The sequence below is a fragment of the Rana temporaria genome, chromosome 2, assembly GCF_905171775.1.
Source record: "Rana temporaria chromosome 2, aRanTem1.1, whole genome shotgun sequence".
Classification (NCBI taxonomy): domain Eukaryota; kingdom Metazoa; phylum Chordata; class Amphibia; order Anura; family Ranidae; genus Rana; species Rana temporaria.
In genome coordinates this window covers 158,726,565-158,752,968 of record NC_053490.1, presented here as the reverse complement: position 1 = coordinate 158,752,968, position 26,404 = coordinate 158,726,565, and the positions used below count along the sequence as shown (strand labels likewise).

Genomic DNA, 26,404 nt, shown 5'->3' with positions numbered 1-26,404 from the left:
CCCTAACAAAACCTGTGCTTTGTATAAAAGACATATCAATGAGCCAGGGGACAGTGGAGTGAAGTGAAGCAGGAAGTGAAGTAGAGAACATGGTAAAGGGCCAAAGCACAATAAAAACAAGGTTTATTGGAAATGAACAAGCAACCGGGAGCCAGGCAACAGTAATGAAGTACTGTCAAGGGAAACAAGGGAATACAGAGAAGGGCTTGAGCTTAGTAAGGAGGAGGTACCAGGAAAGAACACAGTATGGTACAGAGGACAATAAGGCAGGGTTCCACAAGTAAAGAACAAACAGGACAGGTTACCAGAGAACAATAAAGTTAGACCAGAGTGTTGTAGGCAAGGGAAAAACAGTTAGGAAAGGGTATCATAAGTGCAGAGGCAACACACTAGGAAACAGGAGAACAGTAAAGAAAGTTCCAATTCTGATTTTGTAGTAATATTAGTAGTAGGGTTGTCCCGATACCACTTTTTTGAGACCAAGTACCGATACTTTTTTTTCAAGTACTCGCCGATACCGATTACCGATACTTTTTTTAATGTCATGTGACAGTGGCAGTATTTTATTTTTATTTTTTTACAATGATTTTTTTTTTTAGGAGGGGGGGGGGATTGTCAGTGTGTTTTTTTTAATTTACATTTTATTTTTATTTATATTTTTTTTTTAAATATTTATTGCAATTTTTTTTTTAATCAGCCCTGTTGGGGGTCTTTGGAGAGATATCAGGGGTCTTAACAGACCTCTGACATCTCCCCTTTAAGACAGAGAAAGGGACTAAGGACACAGATTCCCCAGTCCCTTTCTCAGCAGCCTCAGCTGAAATGAATGGAGAGAAGCTCCTCCATTCATAAAGTGAAGCATCGTAAACACAGGAGGTTACGATGCTCAGTTATATGAATGGACAGAGTCGGTGATCACCGACTCTGTTCATTCGGAAAAGGTAGGAGCCGGGCTTAGCGGCTCCTACCTCCGCTCTCCCCCCTGACAGTTTGAGGGGGGAGAGTGACACGGACGGGGGGGAGAGAGAACTGCATGGACGGATGGGGGGTGTGGTTGGAGAGAGAACTGCACAGACGGACGGGGGAGAGAGAACGGCACGGATGGATGGGTTAGGGGAGGAGAGAGAATGGCACGGACGGGGGAAGGGGAGGAGAGAGAACGGCACAGACGGACAGGGGAAGGGGAGGATTGAGAACTGCACGAACGGGGGGGAGGAGAGAGAACTGCACGGACAGGGGGTGAGAGAGAGAACTGCACGGACGGACAGGGGGAGGTGAGAGAGCTGCACGGACGGGGGTATAAACAGCACGGGTGAGAGACAACAGCAAGGGGGGAAGACAGCACTGAGCACGGGGGAGAGAAGACTTGCAACTCCCCTGCCTGCCCAGGTATCGGGTGAGGCATTGGAGCATTTCCCTCGAGTACAAGTACTCAGGGAAATGCTAGGTATCTGTACCGATACTAGTATCGGTATCGGGACATCCCTAATTAGTAGCAGTACTAGGAGAATAAAAAGCAGAATTAAAATAGTTTTCTTTAAAAGCAAAAATCATCTTTAGAGAGAGGAACAGAGCAGTGCCAGTCTAAGTGTAGCAGTGATCAAACCAATCATAAAAAGTAATGCACCAGATCCCTGAATAAGGAGAATGCATGCATGCATGCTTCAAAAGCGTGCATGGATCCAGCCTCTTCCATATTTGGATGACACCGTGACAGCTTTCTCCTGCGCCTCCTCTGGTGGCAGACTGGTGTGTGTAAGTCTGCCACCAACAGAGTGAACACAGCCGATTTCCACATAGTAAAAATTGCTGCAGGTCCCTGCCAGGTGCGATCTGGTCATAATCCTCCCTCCCTAAAACAGGGGAAGGGGGGACTGTAGAGAGATTGGAGCATGCAGACATGGGAGAACAGAGAAATGATCATTCCTAATTATCGCAGGCGGCTTGCATCACTCTTTGTTAAAGTGGATGTAAACCCTCCATAAACACAGTGAAGTGAACAGCCTCAGATGATACACAGAGATGAACCAAATCTTCCTACATAGGTTTTACATGCATATCTGTTGTCTTCACATTTATATACTGTTTAGAAAGTTCAGATTGTGTTAGGAAATGTTCTCATCCTATTTAACACAGAGTGTGATGTCTGGGCATACAGCCAAGATAGCTAACATTACTGATGGGAAGAAAGGAACCCACCCCCTCTCATCATAGACAGAGACTCTCAGAGGTGTTTAGTAACAGGGCCAGTTCCATGCTAATCTATTTATAGCAACCTTCCTGGACATACATTTCAGGCTGTTTATCTGATGTGACAGATTTTGTCAGGACTTATCAGGCTGATAACAGAGGAACGGGTTAGGAGAGAGCTATGGGACTTTTATTTTAAGAGAGATCACAAAATACTGCAGATTTATGTTCCTCCCATGGTGTTTAGTCATATGATATGATGTTTTCCTGCAGTGTGAAACCTCCTTGCAAGAGTGGACTTCAGTTTTCAGGCTCACACAAAATGTTAACTGGTTAAACATCAATGTCGCTTTTCCTGAAGTCCACAGTTTTTAGTATTTATTTATTTTTACTGTAATATTGGATATGAAAAAAAAGTGCCACAAGATCTTGAAAAATCCATGTTGTTTGCCATACTGGATAGCAGGTCTGCTATAAGGAAAAAATATTGACTGCTATTAAACAGGTACAAAATACAAATATAAAGCTTCATAACCATGCCTTTAATGCAGGCATATTAAATACTGGCTTAAAGCCTAGACTGTTTGATACAAAGCCATATCTAGGACAGACTTGTAGAAAAATTACATAAAGCGCATGTACTTTAAAAAAACAAAATGTCCTTGAAAACAACAATAGTATGCAGAATTCAGCATATTCATAGTCACAAGGGTTTTTAAAAATGCACATATCTTGTAATCAGATGAAAGAAATTAAAGTGGCTGATTTATTACATGGTCGTCACAATGTTAATGCATGATTTGACCCAGCCAGGGTGGATAAAAATCGTATGATTTAATAAAAATAAAAAAAATTCAAATCAGTTTGTTTTTATTTTTATCAAATTTATTTTCATAAATGTTTTTTTCTAAAGATACTTTTCTATTTAAGATACATACATAATTTAGTTTATTCAGCATGAAATGAAGCTTAGTGATGTAGATTGAGGCTGCATATTCTGCAATATTTAGATTTTTAGTAAACTCGTTTAATGAATCCAAGCTCTGCAGGCTGAGATAACAAGAACTGCATTGATGCATTCACACAATTTCACAGTAACCATGGGATAAAACAAAGTTCAGGACAATTCCTTTATCCCATCGTTTTGCAAATCTATGTACACTATAAAAACTGTATGATTTAATTGGTTCTGATATTGCTATTTACTAACCTGACAGCTTATTATTCTAAATAGAAAAACGTAATTTTGTTTGCAAATATTAAATATTCTAGCTACCAGCATTAATAAGTCCTTACATTTAAAGAGCACCTGTCATATCAAATCCATCATGTCAGCACCTGTAAGTGGGCATCCACTCACCTTGATGTGTCACTGCTGTCACCAGCCATCTCATTAAAGTGAATAGGACTATCGGTGAGACAACAGTGGGTCAGAGTAGGAGCCGTTGTGGGACAGGAGATGATAGTTTCTCTTAAAAAATTATGATTTAAATTGAGCCGATTTAAATCAAGCCTTTTTACTAGTGATTTAAATCAGAATTTAAATTGTGATTTAAATCAATTCCACCCTGGACCCAGCTAATGATATTTTCTTTACCAGTGATCATCACACAAATAGGCTCATGCTGCAAAAGCATGTATTCCCAAAACCCTACCTGTAGATTGGTTATTACATATAGATGCAAAGGGAAGCAAGAAAGTTTTGCATGGTGCAAGTATATACCGATGCATTAAAATCACTGTGTGAAAGCTGTGTAAGCCCTCAAACCCATAACTTCTATGGTATAGATATATAAAACTTTGTTTGAAGTTGGCGCTCAAGCACACACTGCATTGCATAATGCAATGCAGTCACTTCAAAATCTTATGGAAAGGTGCATACTCTACATTATAGGGGGCATGTCTGGGCTAAATTAATATTTTCACTGTACTCAGGTTCAGGGGCTTCCAGGGAATGCAAAGTGTATTTGTATATGCAAAAGTAAGCAACAGCAGCTTGTGCCATTCATCAACCCATTATGAACCGTTTGACTTTTTAGTAAATTTTGGCTCCAGTCTGATGAGGAAAACAATACAAAATATTACCCAATAAACCCGATGTGTGCCAAGGTCTATTATCACTTTGGGTAGGCATAAATTGGCATATTTCTCAAAAAGTTCAGGGAAAGAACACCATCTAGAATTTACAGTAGAGGTCAAAGGGTAGCTGGATGAATAAAACCGAGTATAATAATTCGTACTTTATCCTTTTTTTCTTCATCTTGAAGACACGATTCTGCTTATCACCATTTGAAGTACTGTATGTTCTATGTATATTTGCAAATGTACTTTTAGGATTTGATCATAAACCCTGAACCCTGACAAGACTCACAGTTTTTACAAGTCTGTCAGAAATAGGCTGTAGAAATATTTTAATACCCATCTAAAAAATGGTTGAACTCTGGCTTCTTGCAAATACAAGACTGACATTCCCAGCCAGGCAGATTAAATAGGTTTCGCATATTTGGGATACATCATATTTCTATCCAAAACATCCAATACATGCAATCTATAGTTAGTAAATCTATGTTGCCTCTAGCAGTTGGAAAGGTTCTATAAGATTGATGTTGCCAGAAAAATCGCAGCCATATACATTATCTATTATCCTCAAAGGGCAGAGAGTCATTTCAATTACTACAATTTAATTATGATGCCCCAGAGTCAAAATACTTTTGGTGTCTCCATCTTAAACAATTTATTTCTGCTCTAGCTCAACTCTTCAAGGAAAAGACTTAATTTGTACAGTAGAAAATCCTTACTTGGTAAATTGCCTCTGCAATTATAAAAGTAGTTTTAGCACTCCAGATGTGATTCACAACATGTCTGATGCAAAATTAGATATGCTAGGCTAAGGCAACAACTGCTTCGTTAAGACAAATTCTAAAAGGTCTTTAGAAGTTGACTGGAAACAGAACAAATTATATTACCAAAACTTACACACACAAAAATCAGTGTAAAAGCAAGTGATGGGCTTTTACTTGTGTTAGAACAATTCTATCTAATGCCCCGTACACACGATCTGAAAATCGGACGACAGATCATCCGACTTTTTTCGTTTACTAGTCTCAAGTAGAAATTGAATAGGTTAAGTCACGAAAATTGTCGTACAACAGAAAATAAAAAAAAATCGGAAGTGATGTCATGTGTTGTAATGTATTTGTGTTGTATTTTCGGACAAAAACTGTACTGACTAAACGAAAATCGTACGATCTGGTATCATACGAGGAACATTTTCGTGTATGTCCGATAAAATAATAAATTGGATGAACTGTCAGGATCGGCTCACGGAAGCCCTGTACTAATGATCCGATTATCGTACGATTCTTCCTCGGATGACATTTTTCGTACAATATTCGGATCGCGTGTACGGGCCATAAGACTAGGAGAATGCACCTGCATTGAATTGTAAATGATCTCAGAAGCTATTACTCATGTCAAAAAGCACACTGCATTTAGGCTGGCCATGCATTAATTAATTTTCCTTTAGATTTACAAAAAAACATACAATATGAGGTCAAACTTAATTAACACTTTCAATTTGTATACAATCAGGTAGCCCCCTTGCACTACCTAGCTGAAAGTAAATCTAAAAGACATTGTATTGAAATTGTGCAAGACAACTTTATGTCCAAAGCTCGTCAAAACGGACCCTAAATGAGATTGAATAAATTATAAAAAAATATATAAATGTTATTCCCAACAGATCTACTGCAAAAAATAGAAAATGACTATTCCCTAACTTCCAATACGATAATTTAGGCAACAGAGCTATATTGACGCTTGACGCAGCAAAAGCATTTGATGGTATAGAGTGGAATTTCTTATGACATGGTCTACAGAAATTTGGATTTGGGTCCCAGTTTATATGCTAGATACAGCTTTGTTATGCTGCACCGGTGGCACCAGTGGCTCTTAACGCTTAGCAGCTGCTATTCGTCAGTCGCCGAACATTATTGGGTTCCGCAGATCTTTAGGAGAGGACAATATTGCCTTATATGCTGATGACGCGCTTCTATTCTTGGTAAATACTCCATACTCCCTAGTAGCAATGATGTCTCTGATTAGTACAAATGGTTTCTTTTCAGGGTTTACAATACATATGGACAGGTCAGTTCTTTTACTGAAAGACCCACTTGTAAATAACATGCCAAGTTTGGCATCGAAAATAGCTGTAGTCTCTACATTTAAGTATCTAGGGGCCAGATTCAGAAAGAACTGCGGCAGCGTAACGCATCATCTTTTAGTTACACCGCTGCAAGTTTTCCTCGTAAGTGCTTGATTCACAAACCACTTGAGTATAAACTTGCGGCGGAGTAACGTAAAGACGTCCGGCGCAAGCCCACCTAATTCAAATGGGGCGTGTACCATTTAAATTAGGCGGGTTCCCGCGCTGAACGTTCTGCGCATGCTCCGTTAGGAAATTTCGCGACGTGAATTGCGTGAAATTACGGCGCCCCAACGTGTTTTTTGAATGGCGACATATGTAACGTACTTTCGTATTCCCGGACGTCTTACGCAAAAAAAAAATTGAAATTCGACCCGGGAACGACGGCCATACTTTAACATGGCTCGTCTAAAGTTAAGCCATGAAAAAGCAGGCCTAACTTTGCGACGGGAAAAACCGACTAGCGACGACGTAACGAACACGCGTACCTCAGTGGATCGCCGTAAAAGCTAATTTGCATACCCGACGCTGGAAAACGACGCAAACTCCACCCAGCGGCGGCCGAAGTATTGCATCCTAAGATCCGACGGTGTAAGTCAATTACACCTGTCGGATCTTAGGGCTATCTATGCGTAACTGATTCTATGAATCAGCCGCATAGATACTCTCAGAGATACGCCGTCATATCTCTTTTGTGAATCTGGCCCCTAGGCATTCAAGTTACATCACAAATGTAGAGAGAAATCTAGAACCTTTAACAGATGGGAAAAATATGGAGTAAGTTGCCTTTAACGTTAGTTTGTAGTTTGAGTCAATTTAATAAAGATGGTTTGGATGCCACAATTGTTGTATTTCCTACACAGTTGTCCTGTATGGTTGACCCAGAGATTATTTTCGACGGGTGGACACCATTTTTAGAGATCTTGTCTGGAGGTATAAACACCCCCAAATTAGACTAAAAGTTTTGTAGCTGCCCAAGGATGGAGGTGGTCTAGCTGTCCCCAATGCCATATTGTACTACTTGGCATCACAACTTCAACGATTATATGGCTGGAATGTTATAGATTCTGAAGACCCTATACAACCAATTATTTTTTCTGAATTTCCGGTGGAGCCACAGGTGCAGTTAATAGTAGCTCATTCGTTTTTACAGTAAATGTTGCTTCCCTACATTTCATTTAATTCACAAAGTCTGGACTACTGTCCAACAACTTACTTCCTATGAGGGATATATCCAGTATAAGCCCATTTGGAATAATCTACGATTACCAGAGGTTAAAAACTTTGACTCATGGAAAAGGGCTGGTATTGTCCTTTATCAGATTTTTCATAATGAGGCTTTACAACCATTTAACTGCTTCCCGACCAGCCGCCACAGTTATACGGCGGCAGGTTCGCTCTAATGGGCAAGATCACGTAGCTATACGTCATCTCTCCCAGCAGCCAATAGGGGCGCGCCCCGCTCGTCCCTGATCCTGGCCCGCGTGCCCGGCAGGCGCGATCGCCGCCGGGCACCCGTGATCGCTCATTACAGAGCGAGGACCGGGAGCTGTGTGTGTAAACACACAGCTCTCGGTCCTGTCAGGGGAGAAATGCCTGACCATCTGTTCATACAATGTATGAACAGCGATCAGTCATTTCCCCCAGTCAGTCCACCCCCCCCTTCAGTTAGAACACACCCAGGGAACATACTTAACCCCTTCCTTGCCCCCTAGTGTTAACCCCTTCCCTGCCAGTGGCATTTTTATAGTAATCAATGCATTTTTATAGCGCTGATCACTATAAAAATGCCAATGGTACCAAATATGTGTCAAAAGTGTCTGCCATAATTTTGCAGTACCGGAAAAAAAAAAAAAAAAAAAAAAAAATCGCTGATCGCCACCATTACTAGTAAAAAAATAAATATTAATAAAAATGCCATAAAACTATGCCCTATTTTGTAAACGCTATAACTTGTAGAATACGTATCGGCCTAAACTGAGGGAAAAAAATGTTTTTTTTATATATTTTTGGGGGATATTTATTATAGGAAAAAGTAAAAAATATTATTTTTTTCCTAAATTGTCACTATATTTTTGTTTATAGCGCAAAAACTAAAAACCACAGAGGTGATCAAATACCACCAAAAGAGAGCTCTATTTGTGGGAAAAAAAGGACGCCAATTTCCTTTGGGAGCCACATCGCACGACAGCGCCATTTTTTAGGTAAAGCGACGCAGTGCCTAATCGCAAAAAGTGGCCTGGTCTTTGAACAGCAATATGGTCTGGGGGTTAAGTGGTTAATAAACTGGCAGAGAAATACCATCTATCAAACAAATTCTTTTTTCAGTACTTGCAGTTGCGCCATGCTCTGCAGAGTCAGGCAGCGACTTTTCCTTTAAAATATAATCCCTCTGTAAGTTTAACCACTTAAGGACCGCCCAACGATGATATACGTTGGCAGAATGGCACCGCTGGGCACAATCACATACCTGTACCTGATTGTATAAAGCCCAGCGGTGGGTCGTGGGCCGCGACCCGGTCCGAAGCTCCGTGACCTCGGCCGCGGGACTCGCAGACCCGATCGTCGCTACAGTCCCGCGATCGGTCCCCGGAGTTGAAGAACGGGGAGAGCCGCGTGTAAACACGGCTTCCCCGTTCTTCACTGTGGCGCTGTCAACGATTGTGTGTTCCCTAATATGGGGAAACACAATCAATGACGTCAGACCTACAGCCACACCCCCCTACAGTTGTAAACACACTTCAGGGAAAACATAACCCCTTCAGCGCCCCCTTGTGGTTAACTCCCAAACTGCAACTGTCATTTTCACAATAAACAATGCATTTTAAATGCATTTTTTGCTGTGAAAAGGACAATGGTCCCAAAAATGTGTCAAAATTGTCCAAAGTGTCCGCCATAATGTCGCAGTCACGAAAAAAATCACTGATCGCCGCCATTAGTAGTAAAAAAAAAAAAAATTATAAAAATGCAATAAAACTATCCCCTATTTTGTTAACGCTATACATTTTGCACAAACCAATCGATAAACGCTTATTGCGATTTTTTTTTTTACCAAAAATAGCTAGAATCGGCCTAAACTGAGGAAAAAATTTGTATATATATATGCTTTTGGGGGATATTTATTATAGCAAAAAGTAAAAAATATTGCATTTTTTTCAAAATTGTCGCTCTATTTTTGTTTATAGCGCAAAAAATAAAAATCGCAGAGGTGATCAAATACCACCAAAAGAAATCTCTATTTGTGGGAAAAAAAGGACTCCAATTTTGTTTGGGAGCCACGTCGCACGACCACGCAAATGTCAGTTAAAGCGACGCAGTGCCGAATCGCAAAAAGGGGCCTGGTCTTTTACCTGCATTTTTGTCCGGGTCTTTAGTGGTTAACTATGGCGGTATCTACAAAGAGTTTTAAACAGGCACTCATTGGTGATATATATTCCACTTTTCAAACAACTAGTGTTAGTACACAGGGCGATAGTCGTGGGCGTGGCGTAGAGATTTGGAGACTATTAGTGATGAGGAATGGGAGCAAGCTTTGAAGAATTTGACCAAAGTCTCATTATCCTCCTCACAGTGTTTGATCCAGTTATTTATTATTCACAGGTCTCACTATACTCATAAAAAATTACATACCTGGGGTAAAGCAGCTATACCAAATTGTCCAAGATGTACTACCGAAACTGGTACACTTATACATATGATGTGGCACTACCCTAAACTGCATCGGTATTGGGAGCAAATACGTGACACCTTAAATACACTATTCTCTACTCATTATGTTCCAAAAATAGCTAGGGATTATAATCTGAAAAATATTCTTTCAATTGAAATACATATGATGTGGTTGCGGTCTATGTATATTGCCCGCAAACTCATACTGCAGAAATGGATATCAAATTTCCCACCAACCATCGCTCAATGGTCTGATGTGATTAATCTTAAATTAAGAATAGAGGAACTGACATTCAAACAGGAAATGCTCCAAAGAAATTCTGAAAAAATTGGTATCAATGGCTAGACTCCAAGTTGTCCACGTAAATATGTTGAGCCTACTGATAAGTCTATTGGACGTTAGTAGAAGGATAGTTCCCTGGAATGGGAAAGTAGCACATATACGCCGTTAAGGTAGAATTGTTAAAATCGAACAGAACATCCTCTGCTATATTACTGTTAATTAAAAATGGAATTAATAAACCTATTGCAATGTTTAAAGTTCTTAAGCAACAATGAGTGTAACATTTTGAAGTGTGTGGTCTACCTGGGATGTCTTTATTTTTTATTTTATGTTTAGTGTGCATGTTTTGTATGTATTAGTCTGGTTGTAAAACATGTTTTAAAAGGTTCACAATAAAAAAAAAATAAAAAAAAGCATCTGATTATATATATATATATATATATATATATATATATATATATATATACACACACACACACACACACACACACACACACTTTTTTGGTGTAAAATGCTTTTTCCTTTCATTAAAACAAGCTGAAAAACTGTGGGTATTGTCATGCAGTATTGATCTAAGACCTCCGGCCAGCATTGACCAGCTGTTTTCAAAGAGCCATAAGGTAGCTAAATAAGTCACAGCTATTTTGTTTTTTGGCGATGCAACGCCTGAAGAAACCACTGAAATTATAAGAAGGTCAGTTTTTTTTTTTTTTTTACACAGTGAAATAATTTAAGTGAAAATGCATTATATTCACTTACAAACTAGATTTGCAAATCTCACGCCTCATCACAGAAAAACATCTGACAGAAAATCTTGGGGATTCTGCACGGAGCACTGAATGGAGGAGTAAATGAAAGAATGTTTTCTAGAAAAGAAAAAAAAAGAAGCAAACAGCTGCTCTTTCAAAGCCACGGTACAGGTTTTTTAATAAGTTTCCCCCTGTAATATATTTTCTGTGTGTTTTCAATGTCATTTAATTATGCATTTCAAGGATATGACATTTGCTTGTACCGTTTCTTATCCTCCTTATGCTTCTGCAAAATGATGTGTCCTAGCTTCCCCCACTTGTCCAAATTTTGCTAGTTTAACAGCAATTATTGAATACACAGATTAAATTATGTGAACAGAAACCACCACTTAAGAGACACCAACTTACATATAGTTGCCTACCTTAAAGAGCACATGTAACCCCAGCGTCAGAAGAGAAACACTACATGCATGAAAACCAATGGATCTGAGAGGAGCTGCTATAAATGGAAAACTCTGGCCAGGAAACTAATCATTTGTCTGCAGACGTTTAGCTCTTGTAAAACAGGCTTAGTTTTGCAGCTAGTATTCATGAATTGAAAAAGTTCCTGGTAAGAATAAAGTCAAAGAAACACATTCAGGTCTATATGCTGTTCATATATTAGACCTATGTTCTGATATAGAGTCAACAGTTGACCAGAAAAGAAACCGAGTATCCTGTTGGAACACAATAGTTAGTTTAATTTCAAAACTGCAGTGTCATGAGACTTGATTAGCATGGCATGATGCACTTGTGGATTGAAACACTCTGAGTTCACTTTCTGCAGTTATAAGAAAGGAACAAGCAAAGGAAGGTGGTGTAATTTATAACATGGCCCAACGGCTCTCACCAGTCCATCAAGGGTAAATGAACCATCATGATGCCGTCCAATCCAAGCTTTCTTAGGTGATCTTTCCCTGTGTGTGTCCGTGCTGCCAATGCTTGTAGGACATGGATAGTGTCAGATTGATGAGCACTCTTAGTCCAGTGTGTCTCCGCTGTGTTTCAGGGTTTTTCTGGTCATGTGATCAGGAGTATCACTACGGTGGCTCGTCTCGTCCAAACAGTGCAGACATGTCCTGGCAGGGCCAGAGGAAGATATCAGTGCGGGAAAACCACACACATTAACTGGTATGCATTAGTGGAACGCAGGGTTTGTCCGGTGCAGCCTTTGTTGATGCATTTCGTGCACTTCTTCAGAAGTCCACCATAAACAGATAAGGTAATCTCCATCAAAATCGGTGAGCTATTTGTGTGCAAAATCCATGATGCTAAATGAAAAAACAGATGATGACCAGACAGTGTATTAGGGCTCTTTCACACGGAGCAGATCCGTATTGATCCGCTCCGTTAGCCCGTCTGGCTCAGCGGGGATTCCTCCGTTAATCCCCGCTGAGCTGTCGGCGGACAGGGCGGTCCCCGCACACAGTGCAGAGACCGCCCTGTCTCTCCTCCGCTCTCCCCTATGGGGAATCGGATGAATCCATAATATGGACCGTGTGTCCGTATTCATCCGATCCGTTCCGCCAGACGGAAGAAAAATGACCAGTTACACTTACCGGTAGCTGGATTTCTACGATGTCTTACAGGACGGCACGCTGAGAGTAGACTGGCCACCTGACAGGAAACACAATCAAAAAAGAGGTTAAAAGGCCCCACCCTTCCCATGTGCCTCAGTTTGTAGATAAGTAACCGCTATTAGAACACGGTCCTAGGACCTAATAAAAAAATAACTCCGAATAGCAGTAAATAACAGGGAGGGAAGTAGGCCTGCCGTCCTGTAAGACATCGTAGAAATCCAGCTACCGGTAAGTGTAACTGGTCATTTCTCCCTCGTCTTCCAGGACGGCACGCTGAGAGAAAAGCAAGCAATCTTTGGGCCTACCTTAGGGCGGGACCACCGTCTGTAGGACCTTCCTACCAAACATCAGATCTTGCGGTGACAGCAGTTCGACTCTGTAATGTCTGACGAACGTATTCTGGCTTGACCAGGTCGCCGCTTTACATATTTGTTCTATGGAAGCTCCTGCTCTTTCTGCCCAGGAGGCTGCCAGTGATCGGGTGGAATGGGCCTTGATAAGTTAGCACTTTCAGCCTCCCTAGACCATAAAGAAGGGATACCCCCCCGGGAAAGTGCAAGCACCTTGACCGGACCCAAAAGCACCCAGTACCTGAGGTCTAGACTCCGGGGGGGGGGACCACCAGCCCCAGGCCTTAGGTCAGCTTGAAAATAAAAAACTGTTTCGCTGTAGGGGAAACACAATCAGAAACTGAGGCACATGGGAAGGGTGGGGCCTTTTAACCTCTTTTTTGATTGTGTTTCCTGTCAGGTGGCCAGTCTACTCTCAGCGTGCCGTCCTGGAAGACGAGGGAGAAATAGGGTTTTCTTCTGTCTGAAAAAGCGGAACTTTGCGGACGCGGATCGTTACGGACGTTAGCGGATGCATCATCCGCTAACGTCTGCAATCCCATAGGGATACATTACAAGTCCGTAAACTGGCTTGTAATAAACGGTCCGTTCGTCCGCCCAGTGAAAGGGCCCTTAGCCCAGGTTCACACTGGGTGCGATTTCATTCGATTTGAGATGCGATTTCACATGTGAAATCGCATCTCAAATGCCGCCAATTGTCGGCAATGGCGCCGTCCTAATCGGTGCGACGCCGCATCTGCATCTTCTTGTACTACTTTTTGCGATTTCGGGCCGCGATTTACATAGACATCTGTGCAGAAACCTGCACAGATGTCTCTTAAATCGCGGCCGAAATCGGGACTGCCGGCGGGAGTGAAATCGTGCGAGTTCAGCTGAACTCGCACGGCTTCACTCCCGCAGCCCAGTGTGAACCAGGGCTGAAGCTGCTTACCAAATGGTATTAACAACTGGATTACAGGTGGTCAAATAGCATGACCCTTCCGTATCCATGCAACTCGAACATTGCTCAAAAGGTAAAACAAAGAGCACTCTTATAGTGTAGTAGTGTAATTTAAAGGTTAAATAAACAAAATAAATATTGCGCTCACAGACTGGTTAAAGGGGTTGTAAAGGTTTTTTTTTTTTTTTTTCCAAAATAGGTTCCTTTAAGCTAGTGCATTGTTGGTTCACTTACCTTTTACTTCCCTTCTAAAGCTCGATTCACACCCATGCATGTTGCTTTTGAGCGTTTTTGCAGTGCTTGCTGCATTTTTTCATGTGCGTTTTTACCGCAATTTGCGTTTTTTTTTTTTAGCTATCAATTTCAATTTGTTTACATTTCCTTTAACCACTTAAGCCCCGGACCAATATGCTGCCTAAAGACCCAAGGGTTTTTTACAGTTCGGGACTGCGTCGCTTTAACAGACAATTGCGCGGTCGTGCGACGTGGCTCCCAAACAAAATTGGCGTCCTTTTTTCCCCACAAATAGAGCTTTCTTTTGGCGGTACTTGATCACCTCTGCGTTTTTTTTTTTTTTGCGATATGAACAAAAATTACGGTTGGTTTGCGCAAAATGTATAGCGTTTACAAAATAGGGGATAGTTTTATTGCATTTTTTATTTTATTTTATTTTTTTACTACTAATGGCGGCGATCAGCGATTTTTTTTCGTGACTGCGACATTATGGCGGACACTTCGGACAGTTTTGACACATTTTTGGGACCATTGTCATTTTCACAGCAAAAAATGCATTTAAATTGCATTCTTTATTGTGAAAATGACAGTTGCAGTTTGGGAGTTAAACACAGGGGGCGCTGTAACATTTAGTGTTCACTTAGTGTGTGTTTACTACTGTAGGGGGGTGTGGCTGTAGGACTGACATCATCGATCGAGTCTCCCCTATAAAAGGGATCACTCGATCGATGCGCCGCCATAGTGAAGCACGGGGAAGATGTGTTTACACGCGGCTCTCCCCGTTCTTCAGCTCCGGGGAGCGATCGCGACGGATCGGCTATAAACAAATAGCCGCGCCGTTGTCCCAGATCGCTCCCCGAGGCTTACCGACCGCTGCATGTAGCGGGGGGGGGGTCCCGATCGGACCCCCCACCCACGTCAAGCAGAGCACGTACAGGTACGTTGATGTGCCTGTCCGTGCCATTCTGCTGACGTATATCTACATGAGGAAGTCGGCAAGTGGTTAACAACCAGCTATAAACAGGTAAAAAAAAAAAACGCAAAACGCGGCTAAATCGCGGTAAAAACGTGGTAAAAACGCGGTACTTGCATTTTGGATGCGGGTCAATTGGATTCTATTACATGCAAAACGCTGCTTTTTGCAGGAAAAAAGTCCCCGACCCTTTCCAAAAACGCAGAGGCACAAAAAAGCATTGATGTGAACATGTTCCATAGGAACCCATGTTAAAAAATGTCCCTGCTTTTCTGCAAAATGCACCAAAAAACGCATTAGTGTGAATGGAGCCTAAATGTTTTTTTTCTTTGTCTGAATAACTCACTTCCTGTTTCTCCTCGGTAAGCTTGCCCCATCATCCGAGCTGTTCTGGCTGGGGGTTAGTCAGCCAGAACAGCTTACTGAGGAGAAACAGGAAGTGAAAATTCAGGCAAAGAAAACAAAGAAATTTAGAAGGGAAATTGAAGGAAAAGGTAAGTGAACCAACAATGCACTATCTTTTAGGAACCTATTTAGAAAATAAAAAACAAACCTTTACAACCCCTTTAAATGAAAACGGCTTTGTGAACATCCAAACATGCCAAATGGTGTTCCTACTTGTTTGGCTTGTTTGAAATTTCCCAAAGCTGTCCATCACAGATTTTGATGGAGATTACCTTATGCGTTTATGGTGGACTTATTGATTTTTTTTTTTTTTTTTTTTTTTTTTTTGGATTGTCCTTTATTTTCCCCATTCATCACTTGTTATTAGTCACGCTTTTTTGGGCATTTAAATTCCTATGTTTGTTGTTATTCACTGGAAGATTTTTCACTGCACTATCCTTGCACATTTATATTTGAGTTTTAGTATCTGGACTATCAGTGCTAGCAGCCTTATTTAACTATATATTTTTTTCAGAGCGGAGTGTTTTTTCTTTGATTTTATCTCAATATTATATGACACTCTATAATACTCTATAACACTTCTTGCATTGAGGCCTGTCTCAATTGCACCAAATTACCTGGACCTTTATTCTCCCCCTATAGAAAGCAGATGAAGAAGCTTCTCTGAGGAATCCATTGGTCTTGAAGTTTACTTTAGCGGTCTACTGACTTCCTTTGTTTTCAGTATGCTTTATTAACATGATTAACATCTCTATTGTAATAGGTTGTTTATTTAATTGATTCTAACACTGTCCAAAAGTGACATTGTTTTATAGCTTTAGAAAGGTCTGACAAGAGTATTAGCATTTTGGTGCGAATGCGATTTAAATTTAGCCATACAATCTGTATGGCTGAATTCCCATTGCACAGACATGTGACCTGCACAGCAGTGCGGTGCGAATCACATGCGATGTCCAACATCACACCATCGTGAACCCAGCCTAAAGGCATATATATTAATAAGTAATAGTTCTAAAACTTGTATATAGTTTCCTAAAATCATGTTGTTATACCCAATCATGTCTTTATTGTTGCTTTGCAAAATTTAAATACAGCATATATGTCTTATGAGGATTAACAGCCACCATCAGAGACTTCAGAACATGCTTTTTTGTCCACTGCCAGTCGCAGGGACAATCAACAGTTTGCCACCCAGATATTGGTTTATGGTGGTCAATTTATACAAGTTCTTTCTTCCTGTCGAACAGTGCCAAGGTAATAAACACACACTCTATTATGATGCAGGAAGAACACACTTTTCAAAGATGATTTTCTGGTAACCACACAATACTGCAAAGGTATCAATTACCTAATGCATTTATATTCTTATTTATATAACGCTTACAATGGATGTGGCACTTAAAATAATTGAATTGAAGATTGTGAGGGAAAAAGATTTACAGGGCTTTGTAAGTGTATTAGAAAAGGGAGTCACATTTATAAGTGAATACCTGCCCTTTGAGCTCTATGTATTTTATACGGTGACTTAGGTAAAAAGCCAATATATTAATGGGGGAGAAAATGCATAAAATAAAGATGCTGAATACCTAAAATTTGCCTGGGAATCTTAGCAGGAAGGAAACGAAAGTGCCGCCACCAATTCTTTACAATAACATAGATGAAACAAAAACAAAAGCCGATCTGTCCATGTGTGTCCATGTCCATTCAAACATTTTTTTTTTTTTTTTTCAATCAAATTAGGATATTTAGTTGCATGTCAATATTTTCTTTGAATGGAGGGGCCACACATTTATGTGATGCATGTGTAAATGTGTTTAATCTTGTTATGATTTACATCGGTGGTCTCCAAACTGCAGCCCTTTGCTTGTTTTTATCCGGCCCTTGAGGCATACTTCCTGCCACCGACACCAACAATAGGGCATGATTCCTGCCACCGACACCAACAATGGGGCATAATTTCTTCCACTAACAAAAATGGGGCACTATTCCTCCCACTGACACTATTTCTCCCCCTAATACCAAATATCGGACACAGTCTGGCCCCCCAAAAGCCCAAAGGAGTGTAAACTGGCCCTTTCTTTAGAAGGTTTGGAGACCCCTGATCTACATTATAATTGATAATACAATCATTTTTGTTCATTGGACTATGTTTCTGCAAAACAAAAAAAAAAATAACTGTTTGATGCATCTTGTACACATCCAACTAATTTTCCAATCTGTCTTTCTAACCCAAACTTAAAGAAACAAAAAGAGTAAAAAGTGATTAAAAATTGTGCACATCTCTCGATTTTCTTACCTATAAGACTGAACAAATGATTACACTAAAACGTGTAGTTATTTTGCTAGACACTTAAATGATGTTATTTAATAATTTTACCATTTCATACGATCAGTTTGAAGAAAGAATCACATCTCTTACACATCAACTGCACTACATGGGCAGTTTGATCAATAAACAATTCTTCTCACTAAGAAACTATCTGTCGTAGCAAAAAATCTAATAGAATTCCTTGTTATCATTAGATGGGCGGATGGCATCATGAGGTTGATTTAGGTGAAAGTATGTAAACTGGCTATACACATTACAATTTGATTTTACAATTTCCATTACATGTACCAATAATAAGTGAGGGCTTATACACACACCAACCAACACATTTAAAATCACATACTTTCAATCCTTAACATTCAAAGCTGATTGCATATTGTAGCTGTAATACACCTTTTGCTTTAATCCATACTGATAAACACACAAAAATGTGCAATCAGGGAATGTAACAGCCCATGAATATAAACTGTTCTCACCTATGGAAGCAATGTAGTCAGAAAATTACACATTCTGATGTCCCTCTATGAAAATTAAATAGGGACCTCACAATCAGTTCACATTTGTATGGCCAATAAATCTACACCACATCTAGGTTAGAATGATTTTTGAGCTGCAGGCAATCATGACCATATAAAACGTAGATCATAAGATATACTGTAGTTCAGCATCCCTTTTATAACCAAGTAGATCAAGTAAATGGACTTAAAAGAGAAGTAGGACCAAAGCTCTTTTGGCTCTACTTTTAATGTGGGTCACTGCCATGACCGGTATTGAGTAAGCAGTAGGCTAAAGCTCTGGAGTGATCCTAAGGTCTTGAGCACACGGTTTGATTGGTGTATGACTGAGCGCCTGACTTTTTTCAAACGCGCGTGTGCAGGATTTTGTCTAGCATACTAACTATCCGCAAATTGTCATTTGACAAACACGAACGTAGTGACGTACTACGAGAGTATAAAGAGAAAGTTCATTTCTCAAGCGCCACCCTTTGGGCCCCTTCTGCTAATTTTGTGTTAGAAGTTTGGTGAGCTTTAATTTGTGATTTTCAGATCGCACAAAACAAAAAGCTTTTACAATATACATTTGTCATAACTACATCAGTATCACCAGCAAAGCAGCTTCATTATTAACCCATTAAAGAAGAAGAGAATGTATGCTGCATTTGAACAATTCATCAATTGCTGCGTCAGAAATCTAACTCCCATAGTCTATAGAGGACCCTGTCATAATTTAGTGATGGCAGCGGAATGCAGACAGAGTCGCTTTAAAAGCTTAACACCAGGGCTGTGACAAAAACAATCCCTGCAGTGCCCCCAAAGCACACACACAGTAAGGGGTGCTCATTATGTCTAGGGGTGCACAGATTAGGAGAAATACCTACCTCACCCCTGGTAAATAGCCCTACGTTGGACATGATGACACAGAGGATTAGGCCACAGACCAGAGTTTCTAGGAGGGCAGGTAACCACCAAAGCAAGTGTGTGTGTGTGGGGGGGGGGGGGGCACATTCACAGAGTTTAGCTTTAACACATAAAATCTGATCTAAGTAAGCTTTATCTAAGTAAACAGTTTAGTTTAATATAGTAGGTTATAGGGCAAGGAGGGGATGTAACTGATGTTCAGAGTAAGGTTTAAACTGCTTTAAAATGCTTTAATATCTACCTGCTAAGAGTTTGTGAGCACCTAACCAACTTAAAAGATGTAAGCAAATGCAGAAGATCCATAAATGCTCTGTGTGAATAGAGGTTCTTATCTACATGCCCCAGCCTCACTAACCTGGTGGCCTTTAAGTGCAATTATGCGAGATCATTCCTGCAGCATCTATAAAACTGGCACCTTTAGAAAGCAGAAACTTAGAACTCATTAATCAAAATCGCTTTTCAACAGATAGATAGCAATTATGTTAGATCACCTACAATTTGTAGAAACATTTATCAATAGTCTAAATGCATGATGATTTACTAAGTGTTTACTTTGTATTTCTAAATAATACTCATATCTTCAAGGTTAACATCCAACATAGGATGTGTGAGGGTTCTAAAAAAAGGAAGACTTTACTTTAAATATTAATACTGTACATAAACGCTGCAAAAGCAATTTTGTGATTAAAAGTTTTAAAAATAATCTTTAAGCTGCCAAAATGAAAAAAAAAATAAAATAATAATAATTGTTTGTATACCCATGACATCTTTAATGGCCTTCTGTATGCTCCGAATTTAGAAAACCTATAAAAAAAAGCTAAATTTCTGTATGTCTGACTGGCATACTGCTATATGGCCTGAAGACTGGTCAAAATCTAAATTTAAACAGGCGGCTCCTGCAACTGAATGTTCATCTTTACGGAGACAGGAAAATAATGGAAAAAACATCTAATGCCACGTACACACGATCATTTTTCGGCATGAAAGAAAACATTGTTTTTCAGCATGTCCAAAAAACAAAGTTTTTCCAACTTCACCATTAAAAACGACGTTGCCCACAAACCATCGTTTTAAAAAATGATAAACAAAGCATGGTGACGTACAACACGTACAACGGCACTCTAAAGGGGAAGTTCTATTCGCCTTTGGGCTGCTTTAGCCGATTCCTTGTTAGTAAAAGACGATTCACGCTTTTTTGTCTGTTGCAGCGTGATGAATGTGCTTACTCCATTATGAACGGTAGTTTTACCAGAACGAGCGCTCCTGTCTCATAACTTGCTTCTGAGCATGCGCGATCATTTTTTACAAACCGAAAAAAGACATTTTTTAAAACAAAGTTAAAAAATGCAGCATGTTCGAATTTTTTTTTTGTCGTTTTTCAGTAACTGAAAAACCATGTGAAGCCCACACATGATCATTTTAAATGACGTTTTTAAAAACAACGTTTTCTTTCATGCCGAAAAATGATCGTGTGTACGCAGCATATGGGCTTATGCACAGTGCAGCGCAAAGAAGCGGCTCCTATAAGCTTTTGAGCCGTTCTTTTTTCTGGCTGAAAACTCTCCTCCATGTTAGCCAACGTGTCCATGCACACTATGGCTTTTTCAGGCGGTTTCAGACATATGCTCCTACAAGCAAAAAAAATGACCCCACCAAACTTGTTTTTTTTTTTTTTTTTTTTTTTCTTTGTAAGAGGAGCTTGAAAATGTGCAAAAACATTTGTTCCAGATTTTGCTTTGTTTATACAGTGGTTAAAAAAATACTATCTAGGAGGGTTTGTGAAAAAAATGCTTATGCTCAAAAAGCCTCAAAGGAGCTAAAAAAGCTCAATAAAAATGTGCACAAAAAAAGCGCAAGTTTCTTCAAGCTGAAATAAAAGCTCAAATGCCTGTAAATTCAGTTTTTCTTTCGAGCTGCAGTGTGCTTTAAAAAAGTTGTATATTTCTTTGTATAACTTTTTCAGAGTCTATCTATATTATCGCTATATTACTGCCATGCAATATGTTCCAGCACCGAACAGTACGATTTAGGTTCTGAAGAAGAAAATCCACAAAACAGGTTTACATTACTGATGTCTAGAAATATCTTGAGCGATAGTGATACAAGTTTACTATAGATGCTGAACGGCTGGGTATTCTGTAAAAATAATATGTTCTTAGCAATTCAAAGTCTTGATCCTTGTTTTTAATGCACTTTGTTCTAATAGAGTATCCATTTTTTTAACAAGGCTTTCTTTTGCTTACTATGTGATTTTTTTTTTTTTTATCTATTTTTACAAGTGTTGTCAATTAAACTCTTATGCCGCGTACACACGATCGGTTCGTCTGATGAAAACGGTCTGATGGACCGTTTTCATCAGATGAACTGATTGTGTGTGGGCCCCATAGTTTTTTTATCCATCGGTGAAAAAACTAGGAACTTGTTTTAAAATGATCTGATGGTTAAAAAAACGATAGAAAAAAACGATCGTCTGTGGGCACGTCCATCGGTTAAAAATCCACGCATGCTCAGAATCAAGTCGACGCATGCTTGGAAGCATTGAACTTCATTTTTCTCAGCATGTCGTTGTGTTTTACGTCACCGCGTTCTGACACAATCGTTTTTTTAACTGATGGTGTGTAGGCAAGACTGATGAAAGTCAGGTTCATGGGATATCTGATGAAAAAATCCCATCAGACCGTTTTCATCGGATGAACCGATCGCGTGTACAGGGCATCATTTATACAAGGTTCTATTATACTAGCTTTTTTGGGGTCAACACTGCAAAAAATACAATAAGTTACACCAACTCCCTCTCTTTGTTGTACTATTTTTACACATTAACGTGAATCTGTTCTGAAATTGGAAAATCTATTTTTCCACAATACCTATCGCTACAAGAGTGAATGAGACGTGTTGTTTTTTTGCTTTTACTGTTTGTTAAAATATGTAAATACGGGGGGGCGTGGCTACCGGTCTCCGAGATGGCCGCTTAGCTCAGGAGCTCCGTAGCCCGCCGGAGATTTACAGCCGCCAACAGCGTCCACCGGAGGCATACAGGTCGCCCGGACATCCCGCTTGCCCGTGACTCCCTGCCGAGCAGCAAGGCGATGGGGAGGAACCGAAAGAAGCCACTGCAGCCGCAGAAGCTGGAAGACTTCTTCTCACTCGCAGCGCGCGGGACCACACAAAATGGCGCCGGCGCCGCTTCTGTGAGAGGGAGCAGCCAGGCTGAATCGCACCCGTCCAGCGGGAACCTGGAGCGCGGCACCACGCACACGACTACCCCGCTCAGCGGCTCATCCTCCGGATCCACCAGCCCCACCACCAGGAGCCCGGTGAAGTCTAAACAGAGGAGAGACTCCCCGCCCAGGCCGGATCACAGCATGGAGGTGAGCGATCCCTCTCAGGCCTCTGCAAGCCCTCGGCAGCGGGAGGGGGACCCCATCGCTAACTTTCCCACCGCTGACAGACCCATTTTGGATACCATGTTGAAGGACATGCTGCTGTCCCTGAGGTCCTCGCTACAGTCAGATCTGTACAAAGGGCTGAATGAGTGCAAGAGGGAGGTGCGCGCCCTGGGTATCAGAGTGGATGAGATTGAGCATAAGATGGAGGATTATACCTCCTCATACAACATTATGGTGGATGCTCACTCGGACCAAAGGGAGGAAATAAACTGGCTTAAGGACAAAATGGCGGACCTCGAAGACAGGTCCAGGAGGAATAACCTCAAGCTGCGGGGTATACCTGAATCAGTCCCTCCTAACCAACTCCTTCAATTCACACAAACTCTATTCTCCACACTGATGCCAGAGGCGACGGCCCAGGAACTCCTTATTGACCGTATACACAGAGTACCAAAACCGTCATTCCTCCCTGATGAGATCTCTAGGGATGTGCTGCTTAGAGTACACTTTTTTCATGTGAAAGATCATATTCTGCAAATCTCCCGCAAACCTGGAGGACTCCCCCAGCAATACACCAGCATCAGGATCCTGCCAGATCTGTCCAGGCACACGCTACAGCGCCGTCGGAACCTGCTGTCAGTTACTAAGGCGCTAAGAAACCATAATATCCCACACAAGTGGAAATATCCAGCTACGCTCATCGTTACCCATAACGGAAGCAATATCTCGGTATCCAAGCTGGAGGAGGGCCTAGAAGCCCTGCGCCGCTGGGGGATCATTCCTGTCCAAACCGAGAATCCACCCACCCTGTCGAACCCCCAGTTACTCCACGATGACTGGCAGGTGGTTTCCCGCAAGCGGGCCAACAAGAATAAGACCGGTGGTAAAGTAACAGCTGGAACCGGGTGACCTACACTAGAATATCTCCGGACGGAGAAGTTATACACTAACTCTCTTTTTCCCTCCGTCAGTTTAATAGCAGCTACGTCTGCGCTAGGATCGATTGATGGATCCATTTCTTACTTTTATCCAGTTGGTTATCTATGTTTTGTTCATTTTTGTTTTCCCTTTTCTTCCACTTGATATGCACAGTCTCCTCCGAAACATTCTCTCAAGTGTCGCCACCATGGTTGGACAACGTCACATCCCATCAACCTTCTTGATCGCCAATGGGACTACACCTCGCCAGTTCTGTGAGTACTACAGCACAAATACTGCGCACATGGTCACACCACCGTCAATATGACGATCAAGGTCCTATCTCTAAACGCTAGGGGCCTAAACCACCCTGCAAAGCGGTTCTCCCTGTGGACCGAGGCTCTCAAGTCGGGAGCGGACATTGTGTGCGTGCAAGAAACGCATTTTTTGAAAGACAAGGCCCCGTACTGTGCACATAAAGACTTCCCTAACATTTACTTAGCCTCAAATCCTGATACCAAAAGTGGTGGTGTTTTAATGGCATTCAAAAGCTCGCTTGCCTTTCAACCCAAAGATGTGGTCATCGACACCAGAGGTAGGTTTATAATAGTCTCTGGGGACATCAACGCCAGGCCATACACCATTGTCACGCTCTATGCCCCAAACTCCCACCAACTGCGATTCCTGGGGAGAGTCCTCAAAAGAGCTAACTCCATAAGATATGGCAGGCTGTTGGTGTGCGGGGACTTTAATGTTGTCTCTGATCCATTGTTGGACTCCTCCTCTGGCAAGTCGAGAGGTGCACTGACACTACAACCATTGCTTCATTCAGAGGAATTATTTGACGCATGGAGATGTCTCCACTCGAATGAACGAGATTACACCTTTTTTTCCAGCAGACATGGCTCTTATTCACGCATAGACATGTTTTTGACGGACAAGTGGTTACTGCAAGATGTGGATAAGGCCACAATCCATGACATTACGTGGTCTGACCACGCTGCTATTTCATTGGTTATAGTGGAAAGGGGTGTCTCTTCCTCCTCACCCATCTGGCGCTGCAATACTAGACTTCTTCAAATCCCACAATACCAAAAATCCATCACCAACCACCTCACTAATTACTTCCAGATTAACTCGGATTCTGTACAGGATCCCAGTGTCATGTGGAATGCCCACAAAGCATTTATGAGAGGTATCCTCATACAGATTGGAGCGATAGAAAAAAAGAAACAATCCAAACACTTCCAAGAGGTCCTCACTGAATTACGTAACACTGAAACCCAAAACAAACAGTCCCCCTCAACATCTATGGCCAGCAAATTACAATCTCTCAGGGAAAAGCTTAGGGAGCTTCTGACCCAACAATATGACAAGCACTTGAGAAGGCTACGGCTCAATCACTACCACAATGCAAACAGAGCGGGTAAATATCTGGCACATAGGCTGAAAGCCGCACGCACTAAATCCAGGATAGCTTACCTCACTGACCCGTCTTCTTCACACAAAATAACGAACCCCAAAGAAATCGCCGACCAATTCGCGGAGTATTATAGCTCATTGTACAACCTTAAAGACGATACAAGCATACCACAACCTAGTGTAGACAACATTCAGTCCTTCTTACATAACTTGCAGCTCCCATCCCTGTCCTCTCACCAGCTTGAAGAACTTAACTCACCTATCACGGCCCAAGAAGTAGAGAAAGTTATACATTCTCTCCCCATGGGAAAATCCCCAGGTCCTGATGGGTTTTCCAATGAATATTTTAAAACATTCCAATCGGTTCTAGCGCCACATATGTCAACAATCTTTAATAATTTTGCATGCACGGCATCGCTCCCAGGGGAAATGCTGAGGGCTCACATAGTAACACTCCCCAAACCAGGTAAGACTCCCAACACTCCAGCAAACTTTAGACCCATATCCCTCCTCAACACAGATATCAAGGTGTATGCAAAACTCCTGGCCTCAAGACTGTCCCACTTCATCCCGCGCCTTGTACAGAGCGACCAGATGGGCTTTGTGAGGGGGAGACAAACCTCGGACGCCACAAGGCGTATTATTAATGTGATACACCACGCTGTGCAGAGTCGAACGCCTTCTCTGCTGTTATCTATTGACGCAGAGAAGGCGTTCGACCGGGTACATTGGACGTATATGACAATGGTCTTAAGAAAATTTGGATTTCAGGGTTCCATCCTGAATGCAATATTAGCCCTGTACTCATGTCCCTCCGCTCAGGTATACTCCTCAGGGTTTCTTTCCAAGCTCTTCACAATAACGAACGGCACACGGCAGGGATGCCCGCTATCTCCGTCAATTTTCAATCTGATGATTGAACCGCTAGCCGAAGCCGTCCGGTCCAATCCAAAGATCACAGGCTTCCGGTTTGGCCATAAAGAACACGTCATCAGCTTATTCGCTGATGATGTAATACTGCTTTTATCTGACCCTGCAAACTCCTTACATGAAGCCCACAAGGTACTAACTGCATTCGGGGTGAATTCCTATTACAAAGTTAATTTTGGCAAGTCACTTATTCTAGACTTGGGGGTGCCAACTCGCATAAAGCGAACGCTGCAAACTCGACTACCATACTCCTGGAGTCACGGTAACCTCACGTACCTGGGCATTACCCTCACGAATAACGTCGTGTCGCTAGCCAGAGCAAACTTCTCCCCCCTGATTGCAAAAATAGAAGCACAACTTAAAGAAATGTCTAAAAAAGAAA

At 41.3% G+C, this 26,404-nt stretch overlaps 1 protein-coding gene across 1 annotated transcript in view; it reads right to left on the bottom strand.

The window, feature by feature from the left end:
* Positions 1 to 26,404, bottom strand: part of TDRD3 (tudor domain containing 3) — a 401,075-nt gene that overhangs the window by 162,751 nt on the left and 211,920 nt on the right. The window lies entirely within an intron of this gene.